The sequence below is a fragment of the Sarcophilus harrisii genome, chromosome 2 (assembly GCF_902635505.1).
Source record: "Sarcophilus harrisii chromosome 2, mSarHar1.11, whole genome shotgun sequence".
Lineage (NCBI taxonomy): Eukaryota > Metazoa > Chordata > Mammalia > Dasyuromorphia > Dasyuridae > Sarcophilus > Sarcophilus harrisii.
Genome location: NC_045427.1, coordinates 222,406,530 through 222,422,154, shown reverse-complemented (window position 1 = coordinate 222,422,154; position 15,625 = coordinate 222,406,530). Strand labels below are relative to the sequence as shown.

Below are 15,625 nucleotides of genomic sequence, written 5' to 3'. Positions count from 1 at the left end.
TTCCAAGTCCAAATCTATGAGTTTATCTGTTCTTCTTTCATTAAAAAAAGTCTTCTCAAACACAATAAAAGTACACAAATCTATTGTTTAAAAGGACACTAAGATTTACTGGCTTAAATTTATGGCAGGAGCCACACTCCATAAAGTCAGGGCTTGAATCATATAACTGCTTTCATATAACCATAATCAGAGGGGGTCCTATAAAACAAAAAGGCAATGGGGTTTAACAGGAAGAAAACTGATTGTGAGGTCTGAGGCCCTGGGTTCAAATTCTACCTTCAATACTTACTTGCTATGTGAATTTGAGTAAGTAACTTATTCAGAACCTCTGTTTTCTCATCTGTAAAATGGATAGAACATTTACAACTCAATAAACCTTAAAGAGCTACATAAATGCAAATTATCATTAAATTAAAAAATATCATCTACAGACACATACCTATTTATCATCCTTGCTCCTTCCCAGTAGGCATCAAATCAAGGAAAGAAAAAAAAATTATTAAAAAGCATTTTAACCATAGGAGAAGCAGTACCATTTTAGGTAAAAAAAAGTTATGAGGTTAAGAAAATTAACTAAAAATTCCACTGTAGAGTGCCACAATCAACACTGGCATGAGGCAGGAGACCTGCAGTCTGCCCAACTCTCTTTACCTCAGCTTCCCCATCTACAAAATAAGTGACTAGATCTTGAAAATCTCTTCCAGTCTGAAAAATTCATAATTCTTTCTTATGCATAAATGTGCCTTTTTCTCCTCTTTTAAAAAATTCAGAGTTCCTTATTTCCTGAGTCAAGTTTAATTCCCTTTGCCTGTCCTCCAAGGTCCTCTGCAACCCAACACTATCCTATCTTTCTAATCCATATCTCACATGACTTCTCTCCATATACTCTACATTCCAGCCAAATGGGTTTAACTCTCATCCTTCTGAACATGTCCCGTGCGTTCCTATTTCAATTCCTTCTGGCCAGAATGACCACTCTCCCCCTTCTTGGCCTGTTGAATTTATAGCCATTCTTTAAATTACAACTCAAATGAAACTTCCTTTAGGAAGTTTTAAAATCCCTCATCTAAAAATGACCTTAGATATTATTAGTATTATATATTGTAGCTATCGGTGTTTGTGTCACAGAGCCACGAGGACAGCCACTATGTGTTACCTAAGTTTTGTAGCCCTCTCTGCCCCAGTGCCTTTTGTATCATAATGCTTTGTATATACTAAGTGCTTAATATATGCTTTATGAATGGACAAATAATCTAGAGGGGAAAGCATCTGATTTTAAAAAAGAAAGTGGATCTGTGAGATCAGAGTAGAGCTAATTTGATACAATTTCAAATACCAAACATTCAAGGAGAATATTTTCATTTTGAAGATGGTGAATGGTGTGTGTGTGTGTGTGTGTGTGTGTGTGTGTTTGAATTATTTATATTTAAGTCACAAACTAAATAATGCAATGGAATGTCAGTGGGGGGAAAGAATCGTGGCAGAACATAACCAATTCCTGTCTGGGGATTTGCTATTGAGGGAACACTAAGTTTTGCCTCCTCCAAATCACTACCTAAGGCAGAAGATTTTGAGCTGAGTGAGCTCTCTGGAGATCCAGAGTACAGTAACTGGCAGAAGACACAGCATCGTGGTAAATGCAGCGTAAACAGTGCTCTAGGCCCAGGAACCTCTGGCTCCAGTGGTGACACAGTACATAGAGAGGCTATAATATCTACCCATCATCCACTTGGAATAGCAAATTCAGAAAAAAAAAGACCAGCAACAGAGTAGAAAACAAGAGCTAGGCAAGTGAAGTGCTTGCCTTGGGTGTACAAAGCTGAGAGAGTACAGAAAAATACAGAAAAATATGTATCTACTATTATGCACCCTCAGGATTGGAGGGACAATTTTATATTCTCATATGTAGATACAAATATATAATTACAGCCCTACACCAACAACCCACAAGTTCTTAAGTCAAGACATTCCACATGACCCTTCCATCTTGTGTTTCCCCAGGGCAGGTCAAGTCACTATAGACAGGGTGGCACATTAGATTTGAAGTCTGAAAACAGGAATCTGAGATCTGGCACTGCCACTTACTAGCTGTGTACCCTTAGGCAAGGTATTATCTAAGTAGGAGCCTATTTCTGCTGCTGGAACTGTGCCTAGGCTACCCTGATTGGTGAGTGAATATTAACTCACCCAACCCACTATATGTCTAGCTTGTCCCAGACCATGTTTCATATCTAATCCTACCTGAATGTAGGTAGGTAGGTAGGTAGGTAGCAGAGCTGTGTACTCCAACCCCCACTTTTCTGCTCTTGCAAGTGCATATTATTGTTTCTAGAAAAGACCTGACAATCCCCAGACAAAACTCCCTTCCTCAACAATATCCTTAGAAAAGACACATCTTACTTTTTTTTACCTCCATCACCAGCACCTACATTCAGTAGGCACTTAATAAATGCTTTTGCATTCATTCATTCAGTGTAAAATGAGAATAACAAAACTTATGCTATCTCCCAGACTTGTAAGAGAAATACTTGGTGATCTTTAAAGTGCCCCAGAAATGTCAAGTATTATTATTTTTCTAATAAAACTAATCCCAACCTCCTGAGTTCCTCTACTTAATAACAACATATATTTATTAAGTATTTATGACATACCAGGCCCTGGGCTAGGCAATGGAGCTAAAAAATTCAATACTATTAAGAGCTTACATTGTACGCACATCATTATGCCAGACATAGACAAAGCTGAAAAAAGAAAAAATGAACAACACTTACTAAGTACTTCCCATGTACTAAGTAAGCACTGGGAATACAAACATAAAAACAAAACAACATAATGGGAAGTTTTGAGAAAGGAATAGAGGGAAAAACACTTCCTGCCCTCAAGGAGCCTATGATCCACTAGGAGATATAGAAGGAACGTAAGTATTATGTAAAGTAAAATATCATGGGAGGTAAAAGAGTGTTTCAAGAAAATCTATGAAAGGGAGAACATTTTTATTTGAAACAAAAAGGAGACAGATTGTCAGGAAGGACACTGAGGAAGGAGGCACTTGAAGTAGGCCATATAGGAAGGGAAGAATTCACACAAGCAGAGCTGAAAAACGACTATTTTTTAAAATATGGGTGACAGCACATGCAAATAAATACATGGAGTCAAGAGAAGGCAGGTTTGAGAATAAAGAAAGAACTATAACTCAGAATTTTTGTACCCATAACAAACAGCCCTAAACATACTTTCAGTAAGGAGTAAGAATGGGACACCATCCATTGTAGAGGAGACAGAGATCCAAAGAACAACTGGCTGCCCCACCTGGGGGAAATGTGGAGCTTGTCTGAGTGACATCCTTTACATACAGGACAATGATGGAAAATAAAGCAGGAAGGTAGGTAGGTAGGTAGATGGTTAAGAAATGGTCTCTAATGAAACTTAAATAAAGAATGACAATACAAAATGTGACAAAAACTGAAGAGATAAACACAAAAATGTAAGGAGGCAAAATACTGCCTTTAATTTATACTTAAGTGTGCATTTATGTCATTAGGCTGTGACCTCAAGGATATGGATAGTTTCTCTTTTTTAGATTACCACCTAGCCATACTTTCTTATTCTGGGTACCTGCTGTTCATGTTCCCAGGTAGCCTCTTCACCAAAGATGTATTTTTGATGTACTATAGGATATGGCATCCCACACACAAGAAGTTATTTGACAGCATATAGAATTGGACAAAGAAGTGGTGCGTTTGGAATCAAGAGCAAAAGAATAATTTGCTTTTAACTGCATTCCCAGCCCTTACTGCAGTGCCTGACACATAGTAAAACTTTAACAAATGCTTGTTGATTGATTGAATGAAGATCTCTAAAGCAGGAGTTAATAGCTTCCCATGGTATTCAGTCAATTTAAAGTCAAGAAGTTGCTTCATTAGGACACTATATAATTGGAAGGGCCCTCAAAAGTCATTTATAATCTAATCTCTCACATCATACAGAAATCCTCTAGAAAGCACTGTTGGCAAATAGTGATTCAATCTCTACTTGAATATTTCTAATAATGGGGAGCTTAATCTCACAAAGTGTCACATTTCATAGTTAGATAGCTGCTCTATTAGGAGGTTCCCTTAAAAAAAAAAGTCAAAAAGTCTGCCTCTCTGAGATTTCTACCCACTATCCCTAGCTTGTTCCATGGGGTAATACAGAAAGTGAAATCTAAACAAGGGGCCAAAGAATCATTGCTGCTCTTGTTGTCCACATAAGGAGTTCCTCAGAGCTTGTGATAAAAATTTTCCAGAGACCTCTCTGCTGAATTTTTCTTGGAGACCTGAAATGGGAGATAAGCTTATGATGTTCTGGACAAATTGAACTATTTGCCATCTCCTATCCTCATACTTAAATTCATGTTATCTTTATCCCCTGAAATAGACTCCCTACTCCCATTTCTGCCTACTGAAGATTTTTCTCTCCTTCAAGACTGGCTCAATCGCTATATTGTTCATGAAACTTTCCCTGATTATCCAATCTGAAGGTAATTATCTCCTTCAAATTTATTTTTGTAGACTTTGGATTTCTTCTTTTAACTTATAATATTCTAACTTCCATTAAAGTTATTTTGTGAACACACCTTATCACCATTATTCAAATAATAAATTTCATGTCAGTAGGGATTGTATCTTATTCCACTTCTTATATTCCTCGTAGAATGTCTAGCATAGAATAGACTTAACAAGCATTTGTTGACTTTGTTATTGTCATTTCTATGAATTATAAGTACATCTGATTTCTGAAGTTGCCTCAAAGGCCAGAATGGTACTTTCTTTTAGGTTGGGCAACTAATTGGAAAAAAAGGAAGATGATGAAGGAAAATTCTTTCTTCATCCAAAATGACTATTGTGGTTAAGTTATATACACTCTTTGGTTTTTAAAAATCCTCCTATAAAAGACTTACATAAACTGATGCTAAGGGAAATGAGAACCAAGAGAACATTTTATACAGCAACAACAAGATAATGATAATGATCAACTTTGATGGACTTGGTTCTTCTCAGCAATCAAGTGAGTCAGGCCATTTCCAATAGATTTGTGATGGAGAGAGTCATCTGCATCCAGAAAAAGGGCTGTGGGGACTGAATGTGGATCACAACATAGTATTTTCACCTTTTTTGTTGTTGTTTGCTTGCTTCTTTTTCGTTCTCATTTTCCCCCTTTTTTTGACCGATTTTTCTTGAGCAGCATGATAAATGTGGAAATATGTATATTACCCGTATTTATACATATTTAACCTATATTCTAGATAGGGAAGGGAAGAAGAAAAATTTAGAACACAAGGTTTTACAAGGGTGAATGTTGAAAACTATCTTTGAATGTATTTTGAAAATAAAAAGCTATTTAAAAAAAGAAAATAAAATGGATTTCCCCTTGTGGGGAAAAATACTTCTAGGAATGATGTTATATTTCTATCTCAAAAGGAACTGAACTATTTAGAAATATGAACCATTAAGACTGATAGAAAGTACAAGTGGAAAGTTAACCCAAGGATAATTTGAAGAATTCCAATTGATATAGATGGTCAATTTGAATAACCCAGGCCTGGGAATTCTTCTCCTTTTTCCCTACTACTTTCAACGACTATATAATTTATTCAAATCTCCAGACTTCTTATAGAGACCTAGCCTACATTATGGGCTTGATCTTCAAAGCTTTTTTTTTTTCTTCAATGTCTGTACCCAGTGGAAAATATCACCCCAGTTCTCATAATACAAGCAGCCAAAGAGGTTTCTTGCCATACTAAACAGTGGCTGACAACTATTTCTGAAAGCTGTAACATTTTCACCACTTTTAAATCAACACCATATGACCCATACTCCTCCTCCTCGTTTTCTTCCTCCTCCTCCTCCTCCTCCTCCTCCTCCTCCTCCTCATAAAAAAACCCAAAAGGGTAGATTAGAAAATCCCTCCTATTCCCCATGATTAGAGCCAATCTGAGGAAAGGTCTAGGAAATATAAAAAAATGCAACCTCTGATCACAGAAATTCCTGCCTCCCTTCTTCTTTTTGGGTGTACAAAAGCCTTACTTTTCTCCCTGGAAACAATTTTTAGTGTCCTTTGTAAATTTTTTTTGGTCACAAGACACCAGGTTCCTTTGGGAAACCTAGTGCTTTTTTATTGAGATGATGATTCTCATTTGGCATGGAGTTGCTTAGGAGTTTTGTATTAAAAGTAATAACCATTTTTACCTTGGCCAGAAAGCGACAAAACACAGACCTCTTACTCTGTATTAGTTCTCTTTATTAAACTGGAAACAAAGTAGGTGGGGATGGGAGAAAAACAGGTCAGAAAAGAAATACTTTATTTAGTACTTAAAATCAGGCAAAGGGTGCTTAAGAGTTTAATACAGTAGAAATAAAAGAATAAGAAAAAGAATAAAAAATCCTGAAACCAAAGCGAATGGATGGGTCTAGAACCCCCATAGCTAATCAATCACTCACAGCTCAAATCTCATTTTTGTTAGGAGGTCCACACTGTCTCCAACTTCTGTTACATAAAGTCTGAATTAGATACATTAGTCCCCATGCTTACTTACTCCTTTGTCTTGTTTAGGATCGTAAAATTCTTAGGGCAAAAAGGACCCTTAGACTATAGGACATCAACATCAGAACTGGAAGATTCCTTAGAGACCATCTCACCAAATCCCCTCATTTTAGAGAGGAAGAAAACAATAACCAGAGAGGGGAATTTATTTCCCAGGTTTATGTAGTAAGTTTAGTAGCCATCTTGGAGTTCAGAGCATAAAGAGAAAAAGGATTTTTCTATTGCAACATGGTTTATAGATAACAGCTCCTGCACCTTTCCTTGTCTTCTAAATTTCCTTGTTGAAACGCCTAGTGGAGCGCCAGGGAACTGATAACACTGTATTCCCATTAAAATATAAAGCACCATTACCACCACCACCACCATCAGGTCTTCACCATCTGCTATCACAATCTGGGTGGCTGCCTCTAAAGTCCTGGACAAATCCCACATTAGGGTGTATTCTCCCTTTGGGATAGTCTTCTTCATTTCACTCCTACTCTATGTTCAGCAAAGCTGAATTCCCAGTGTTATTTTGAGGTTTTATTTTTTTTGGGGGGGATTGGGAGAACCTCTAACCCATGAGATATAAGGAACTCAAAGTGAGGAAATCCTATCAATCAATGGAAACAAACATCTATTCTGCTATCTATAGTTTTAAAGTCTTAGAATTTTCTGAAGTACCATGAGATTAAGTGACTTCCGTGGATCTCACAAACACTATGGTATCAGAAGTGGGACTTTCTGATTCCGAGGCCAGTTCTTTCTCTCTCACACATTGCTTCTTTCTCAGTGCTATACTTGCTAAAAATGCCCATGTTACTATCAAAAGGAATGACTTCTTTTTCATCTCTAGTACAGAACTTCTAATGAGATTTACTTCATAAAGGTTTATTTCCCCCTTTTCTCCTATGCCTTTTTGTGGCATGGTAAAAAAACAACAACCCAGATTTGAAGTTCAAATCTAGGTTTTGCTATGTATTAGGAAGTGATTTTGACCAAGTCATTTAATCCCTCAGGCCTTCCCGATTTATGTTTACTAATCTACAAAATGAGGGGATCAATATAAGCAATTTCTAGCCCTGGTTTAAATATTACAGTCCTATGAACTGTACAGTAAAATCCATGCATATCATCTCCTATAACTGCTGTAGGAGACTTGATCAAATGGGATGTTTTAAGAATGAGCTAGCTAACCAGAACTTTGTTTCAACCTTTATTCACTGATCATTAGTCCTCAATTATTTTGAGATAATCTAGTCCAATTCCTTAATTTTGTAGTTGAGGAAGCTGAGGTCCAAGATGGGGAGTGATTTGCCCACTTATTCCAAAACAGAATCAGCACTAGAACCCAAGTCTCTTTATACTCACCCCAATGCTCTTTCATTCTACTACAATACCTTTTTAAAATTAAATTTTTTCTCAATAGTATTTTATTTTTCCAAATACACATATAAAGATAGTTTTCAATATTCATTTTTATAAGATTGTGTGTTCCAAATTTTTCTCCCTCCCTTTCTTATCTCCCCCTAAGACAGCAAGCAATCTGATATAGGTTAAACATATACAATCCTTTTAAACATATTTCCATATTTGTTACATTGTGCAAGAAAAATCAGACCAAAAGGGAAAAACCCAAGAGAAAGAAAAAAGCAAACAACAAAGGTGAAAATACTACGCTTGGATTCACATTTGGTCTCTCAGAGGTATCCAGATAGTATTTTCCATCCCAAATATATCAAAATTTTCTTGAATCACTGCATACAATGCCTTTTTAAAAGAAATTTTTTTAGATATCCTATTCTACTTTCCTTAAATACAGAGCAGAAAACACTCAGAGGGGGATTTGAGTTGTTGGGAGTTTTTTAATTGTTCTTTTTTGGCTAAGTGAAGATCTTGGGGTTCTTCAAGAACTTTACAGTTGATAAACACATTGTAAGCTCCTACTATGTGCCATATTGCTATGCCTTCAGAAAATACAATGTCACTTCTAAATATCATTGATCTTTGACCAGGGTTCTAAAATGTTTTATCCTCTGAAAGTGGCTACTGAAACTAATCTATAATCATAACTTTAAAAATAAATCATTATTTGCCTTCTTTTTTAAAAAGTTAAGGATGAGAAGTTTGATCATCTAAAACCAGATGATCACATTTTATTATAGTGCATGACAAAAAGAGTTTTAAACTTGGAAGGGCACTCTAAATAGTTAATAAGAATATTAGAATTCTTTGAAGCTGCCATTAAAAAAGAAAGCTGGCCTAAAAGCTAGCAAGACTTGAAGATTCAACTCCTATCTCTGGCACAGGATAGGATTCTAGGCAAACAAGTTAACCTCTTGGTGCTCTGGACAATTTTCTAAGACTATACAAGCTGCAGAGAAAGGACCAAGCTGAATTAATGGATGTTCTTTTATCTGGGAATTCCTTATACTAATAAACCACAGGTCCAATCCGTAGCTTTAATAACAATACATTATTATAACATTTTAAGGTTTACAAAATGCTTTCCTTACAACAGTTATGGGAGGCAAGTAATATTCATTATTATCTTCATTCCACACATGGGAAAACTGAAATTCTGAGAGATTACACACACAAAAAAGATTAGTTTTTGGTCAGAAAACTAGCAAGTGTTAAAGGCAGGATTAGATTCCCAAAGCTCTGTTACTCTGAATTCTATGCTTTTTGCCCTAAGAAATTCGCGCTTCTACTATTACCAAGGCAATAATAAAGCATACTTTGCCTTCGTTTTTTCAGCAGATAGGGGTTGTACCCAACTAAAAAGAAAATAATAAAATGGCTATCCTTTATTTGATTCTTAAAAGAAATAATCACACACACACACACACACACACACACACACACACACACACACACACAACAAAAGGGAACTTCTTCAGAAAGACAGCCAGGCATTTCCCTTAGGTATCTGGAATTAGATTCTCTTCCACTCATTTTCTGAAGAAATCAGTAAGAAAAGTAAATGTTTAATCCCTCTAGAAATTATGCAGGGTACAAGTGGCCTAGCATGAAAAGGATGTGTAAAATTTACTCTGAGCAAGTCATTCTGCCCAAGCTGCCAAGCCATTCTGTGGTGACACAAGGTATCACCAAAAGAACTTTGTTGACAGATGTTTTTAAAACTAACTATGATTGTTTATTCAAGAAAAAACCAGTTGTTTGTTCTGATATCAGCAGACAAAAAATATTCACAACTTGTCAAGAAAAGAAAAAAACCCCACAAAAGTTTAAGCTTCTCTAAGATATACATATTATAGAAACGTAAGAATAATTTTTTTAAATTATCACTTTCAATACTACTTCATTGAGTTACTATGCTGTGACTGTTTCCCGAAGAGCCAGGATAATATTTCTTAGTCTTTGCTTTTAGATAAAAACATTAATTTCATTTGAATAGTTTCTTTTCCAAAACTAGTTTTCTATTCCAGATGGTCTCTAGTAGAATAACCTAGGGATTTTTCTTTGACCCTGTGATATGTAATATAATTTGCAGATAATCTGAAGCTAGGAAGGATGGTTAATGGATTGCATGATAGAGTTAGGATCCAAAAGGATCTTGAAAAGCTCATGCATTGGATTTAATTTAATAATATACATTATATACTTATAAATGCATACATACATATTTTTATATGTTATATATAAAATAATTTATTCAATAAGATACAGTCTCACACTTGTATTTAAAAAAGCAACTTCATAAATACAGGATGGAGGAATATGCTTCGGTAGCAGTTGTTCTAAGAGAAACTTGCCGATTTTAGTGTGCTACAAATTCAATACGAGTCAGCAGCATAATATGGAACATAAAAGAACAAATGGGATTTCTCTATGCAGCCTAGAGCTCTTAGAAAAAGAGAGACAATTGATTAATGCATTGTACTCCACTCTAGTCAGATCACCTGGAACATGTTCATTTCTGAGAACCAAGAATACTGACAAAAAGGATATCAACTGAATTGAAAAATGTCCAAGGGGAGGACCCGGATGAGAAGGGCCTGATGTCCATATCAGAGCAGGATTAGTTGAAAGAATTAGGCACAATTTTTTTAATATGAAAAAACACAGGGAAGGTCATATAATTGTCTCCAAATATTTGATGAGTTGGGTTAAGACTTATTTATTCTATGCATTTCCTGAAGTTAAAACTGGGAACTATGGCTGGAAGTTAAAAAGAGGCAAATTTAGGCCGGGTTGGGGGGGTAGAGGGAGTCCTAATTATTAGTGCTGTCTGAAGTGGAATGGACTGCCTTGAAAGGAGATAGGTGGTAGATTCTTTCTCCTCAGAGATTTTTAAGGAGAGGCTGGACAACCATTTGTCACATGCCTAAGAGTAGCAACTTCTTTCGTGTATTTATGAACTGAACTAAATGGCTGCTGAGACAGCTCTGGCAACTCTCAAATTCCATGATTCTTGTCATATAGCCTTTACGTTTTAGGGGGAATCTGTTTATTCAAGAGCCAGAAGCATGAGACTCAACCACCAAAAACACATATTAGAAAAACAAAATGGCAGAGATTAAAGGGACTTTAGTGATTTATCTCTTCAGATATGGAAAACTAAGGCCGAAATAAGGTGGTGTCATAGTTCATAGAGCACCAGGTCTGGAGTCAGGAAGACTCATCTTCCTGAGTTCAAACCCAGCCTCAGTCTCCCTAATTGTGTGACCCTGGGCAAGTCACTTAACCCTGTTTTCCTCAGTTTCCTCAACTGTCAAATGAACTGGAGAAGGAAATGGTAAACTATTCCATTATTTTTGTCAAGAAAACCTGGGATGGGGTCATGAAGAGTCAGACACAATTGAAAAATGACAATAATAACAACAAAGGTAGGATCAGGAAGAACCCATTTCCTAAAGCCCAAATGTTCTTTCCGACAGTGTTAAAAAAAAAAACAGAAAAAAGTACATGATTTGAATATGGCAAAGAGTGTAGAAGTCTTCAAAGATGAGACAATGGTGAAGACTGAGAAACCCAGGCTATCAGAACTGGAATTTTCTCTCTGGGTGGGCAGAGTTGGAAGGGGGTTGCCTGGAAAAGGTGCCTTTGGCAGTCTTCTCGTAGGGGTCATAGGAGAAAGTGAGCAGCAATCTTTTGTTTTTCTTTATAAAATTATTAAAGCCAGTTGGGTGTGAGAGACCTCAGTTTTTCATATATTAATTCCCTTTTATTTTAATAAGGAAAAGCTAATTTCAAAGAGAGCTCCATGACTGTGTTCAAGTTAACTGTTCTGTCACAATGTTCCCATTGTAAACCAAAGGACTTCTTGGCCTTTAAACTTCAGTTATAAAAATTTGGTTTGAGCTCAAAGTTTGGCATGAATAGAGTTATTTTAATTTCACTTATTGAATATTTTTTAAAAATCTGTTTGGCTTTTAAAAATTTTGTTCTTTTTTTTTTTTAGATGAACATTTACCAATGTGGAATGCTGGGAGTGGGGTGGGAGTGAAGGACTTTTCAGAAAGAGGACTCATTTGGATACCACCCAAAGGGCACCAATTTGCTTAGACTATATTTGCCTGTTTCCCAGGTTGAAAACTGCTGAATAAGGCTAACTGGTCAGTTTACAAGTCTTTACTATATATTAAGTCCTTACTATGGCCAGACACAGTACTAAGTATAAGAGGTATAAAGAAAGGCGCAAAAAAAAAAAAAAAATCCTGCCGTCACATTCTAATGGGGGAGAAGAAAGCTCGCTCTCTCTCTCTCTCTCTCTCTCTCTCTCTCTCTCTATATCTCTCTATATATATATATATATATATATACACACACACACACACAAGAAAAACTGTGTAGACAGAAATTAATTTCAACAAAAAGAGAATAACTGGTAAAGACTCTTGCAGAAGGTAAGATTTGAGGAGGTTAAAATGGGGATGTGAGGAGGGAAAAATAAGACCCTTGAATGCAGAGCTTCCTTTTCTATCATAATCTCCTGTCTCTTTACAATCAAGTATAATTTTAGGCATATAGTATATAGCACAGAGAGCAATGGACCAGGAGTCATGAGATTGGATTAATTTCATCCCTAATATTTGTTAGTTGTGTGTATACTTTGAACAAGTTACTTCTCCTCTCTGCAGCCCAGTTTTCTAATCTGTAAAATGAAGGATAATAATACTGCACTACATACTTTATTGAGGAATTCTGATGAAATAATGATGAGAAAGTCAAGTCAAGAAGTATTTATTAAGTGCTTTCAGTGTGCCAGGCACAGTGCTAAGCACTGGAGAAAACTAGTATGCAAATGAAAGACAGTGGCAGTTTTTATAAAATCACAGAGTTTAAGTCTAGAAGTGATCTCCTTTTGCAAAATAGGAAAACTGACATTCAGAGAGACTAAGTAATCTCTCAGCCAGTCAATAGCCACTTATTAAGCACTACTAATGCATCAGACAACACACATTGGGGATGCAATGGAAGGCAAAAGACAGTGTTCTTGCCCAATGTCACACAACTAATGAATGACAGATCTTGTTAGAGCAGTTACTATTATAAATCTCATTTAATTCAACTTTAATCATACAGAAATGAGTGATAATACTGACAAGCTGAAATGAAGTTCTCTTTTATACTATCTAAACAAAACAGAAAGCTGCTTTCTGTTACTTTTAAAATTACTTTGGCAACATAAATGGCAACATTTTTCTTTTGAATAAAAAATGTGCCAATTACAAAGTGTCTATCAAGAAACCTAGTTCAAGTTGACTGGGTAGTATCTCATCCCCTACATCCTGATCTCAACCAGCACCACGAAGTTGTTTCTCTTGGGAAAGACACAAAGACAAATAACTTAGCCCCATGAAAGTCAGTTTTCCTGTTACATGTTGATTTACAGAAAAGATAGGGGTTTGAAAATCAGCTCGATTATATATGATCTGTGAAACTGTTGACAAGTCACAACTTTCATGTGCCTCAGTTTCTGTAAAATGAAGAGAATACCAATATGATACATCTCATAGGGTTGAGACTCAAATAAAACCACAACTATTAAGCAAAAATCTTTCACAAATGTTTGCTATTGTTGTCAACATCATCTCTGAATCTACTCAACCTCTCTCTTCCTACCCCCAACCCATGTGGAAAATTTCCTCCTGATAAAAACTTAATTGAATAAATTTATGGAATGTTAGTAATGAAAGGTAATTTCAGAACCATCTATTTCAAACTTTCAGTTTGCAGAAAAGGAAAACTGGTGGTCAGTGAGTCATTGAAGACCATATAGAAACAAAAGTAAGATATACATCAAGGTCTTCTACCCCTAGGAAATACTACCCCACACTGCTTATTCCCCAGGGTTCAAGTTTTATCTGTGGATGACACCCAAATAGTCCTAAAGTCACTGCCTACCTCACTTTCCTTATATGTCAAATGGACAAAATAATAGCATCTACCCCCCCCCCCCCGGTCTTGTGAAAATCAAAGAAGGCAATATGTGTAAAATACTTTGCAAGCCTTAAAGTACTATATAAATATTAACTATTACAAGGTCTACCTACACTTCACAACTCAAATCAAATACTACATCCTCTGTGAGGGCCTGCCACAATCTCCATTATATAGCACTGTGAGGCAGCAGGGGAAAGTGGAAAGAACATTTACTATAGACTCAGAAGACTCAGGTTCAGGTCCTACATCACCTTGAAAAAGTCTAAGTTTTCTCATCTTGAAAACAGGGAGCCCCTTCCCTTCCAGGGTTGTTTTGAAAATGTGGGAAGGACGGGGCAGGGCTAAAAGGAAAGAAGAAAGGAATAATCATGGACTATTTGCTAGCCACTGGGCTAAGGACATTACAACTATCTGATATATCAATGTAATTTATTTAGATCATTGCTTATCTACCTTTATTATCCACTTTACATGATGATTGTGAATCCTATTTCCCTCAAGAGAAGGTAAGATGAAAAAAAAAGAGACCCTGGGTTTTCTCTGAGAAGCAAACTGATTCTACTATGTCCCAATTTTGGTTAATGCCTGGAACCATCCCTCAGTTCATCAGAACAGATCTGAAAAGGTAAGTACTAGCTTTTCAGTGAGGATGGGGATATTAAAAAATCTCCAGGTTAGTATTATTTTAGGATGTTCTGTACTAAACGAATCAGAAGGTGACCAGCAAATGTCCTATTAATGGAGTTTATAAGATCAAGCATAGGAACTCAACTGTTATAGAAGGATTGGCTTGAGCATTTAAGGGAAAAAGCCAAATTCCCTCTCTAACTCAGAGGGGAAAAAAAACCAAAACAGCAAAATTTCCCAGAAAAAGGGTTATTTCCAAAATCATGTACAGAAGACACACACAAACAACACAGAGGAGGGGGGAAATAGGGAGCAGTCTGACATGCCTCCTCTCTGGATGCAAACCACTAAAAAGTCATTCTATTCCCCCAAAGCCCACTCCTGTGTCTCTTCCCCAGTTGTCTTTCTTGTGGGTGCCTGAGTAATCCTGGAGGAATTTCCAATGTTTAATACATTTGCTGAGTTGAAGAAATTCCTTCTTCTCCTTCTCTCCCTACCCCAACAATTAACTCCATATCATAGTGAGCAGTCTATTTACCAAGATGGCAACAACATAGCCTTTACCCATCATTGGCAGGCTATAAATGATCTCTCCTATTGTATTCTTCTTTATTGGATGCTGCCAAGACTCTGCCCATTAAACTGTTTACAATGAAAGGCAGCAAGTCACAACATGTTATGGCATATGATCCTGTCTAGTCAGCAAATTGGAGAAAATCTAACAGAAGACAATTCTCTCCCTCTGCCTCATCCTTCACTTAGTCTTGGTAAGGCTAGATCAGAAATGGATCTCAGGGGAATTCAGACAGCCAGCAGGCATACAATAGAAGGTACTAGAATTGGATACAGCAAGTCCTGAGTTCCAATCTCTGAGCTCTAACACTCATGTATGGCATGCCAGAACTATAGTGGTACCATGGAAAAAGTTCTGCATCAGAGAATTTGGTGTCAGAGAATCTAGTAATAAGTTCTGACTCTGGTGTAAAACAAACTGTGATCCTGGGTATGTCACTTCCCTTTTCTG

At 36.5% G+C, this 15,625-nt stretch overlaps 1 protein-coding gene across 2 annotated transcripts in view; it reads right to left on the bottom strand.

Moving 5' to 3' along the window:
* The window catches only part of EYA2 (EYA transcriptional coactivator and phosphatase 2), a 234,134-nt gene that overhangs the window by 208,961 nt on the left and 9,548 nt on the right, over positions 1–15,625 (bottom strand). The gene's annotated exons all lie outside the window — the stretch shown is intronic.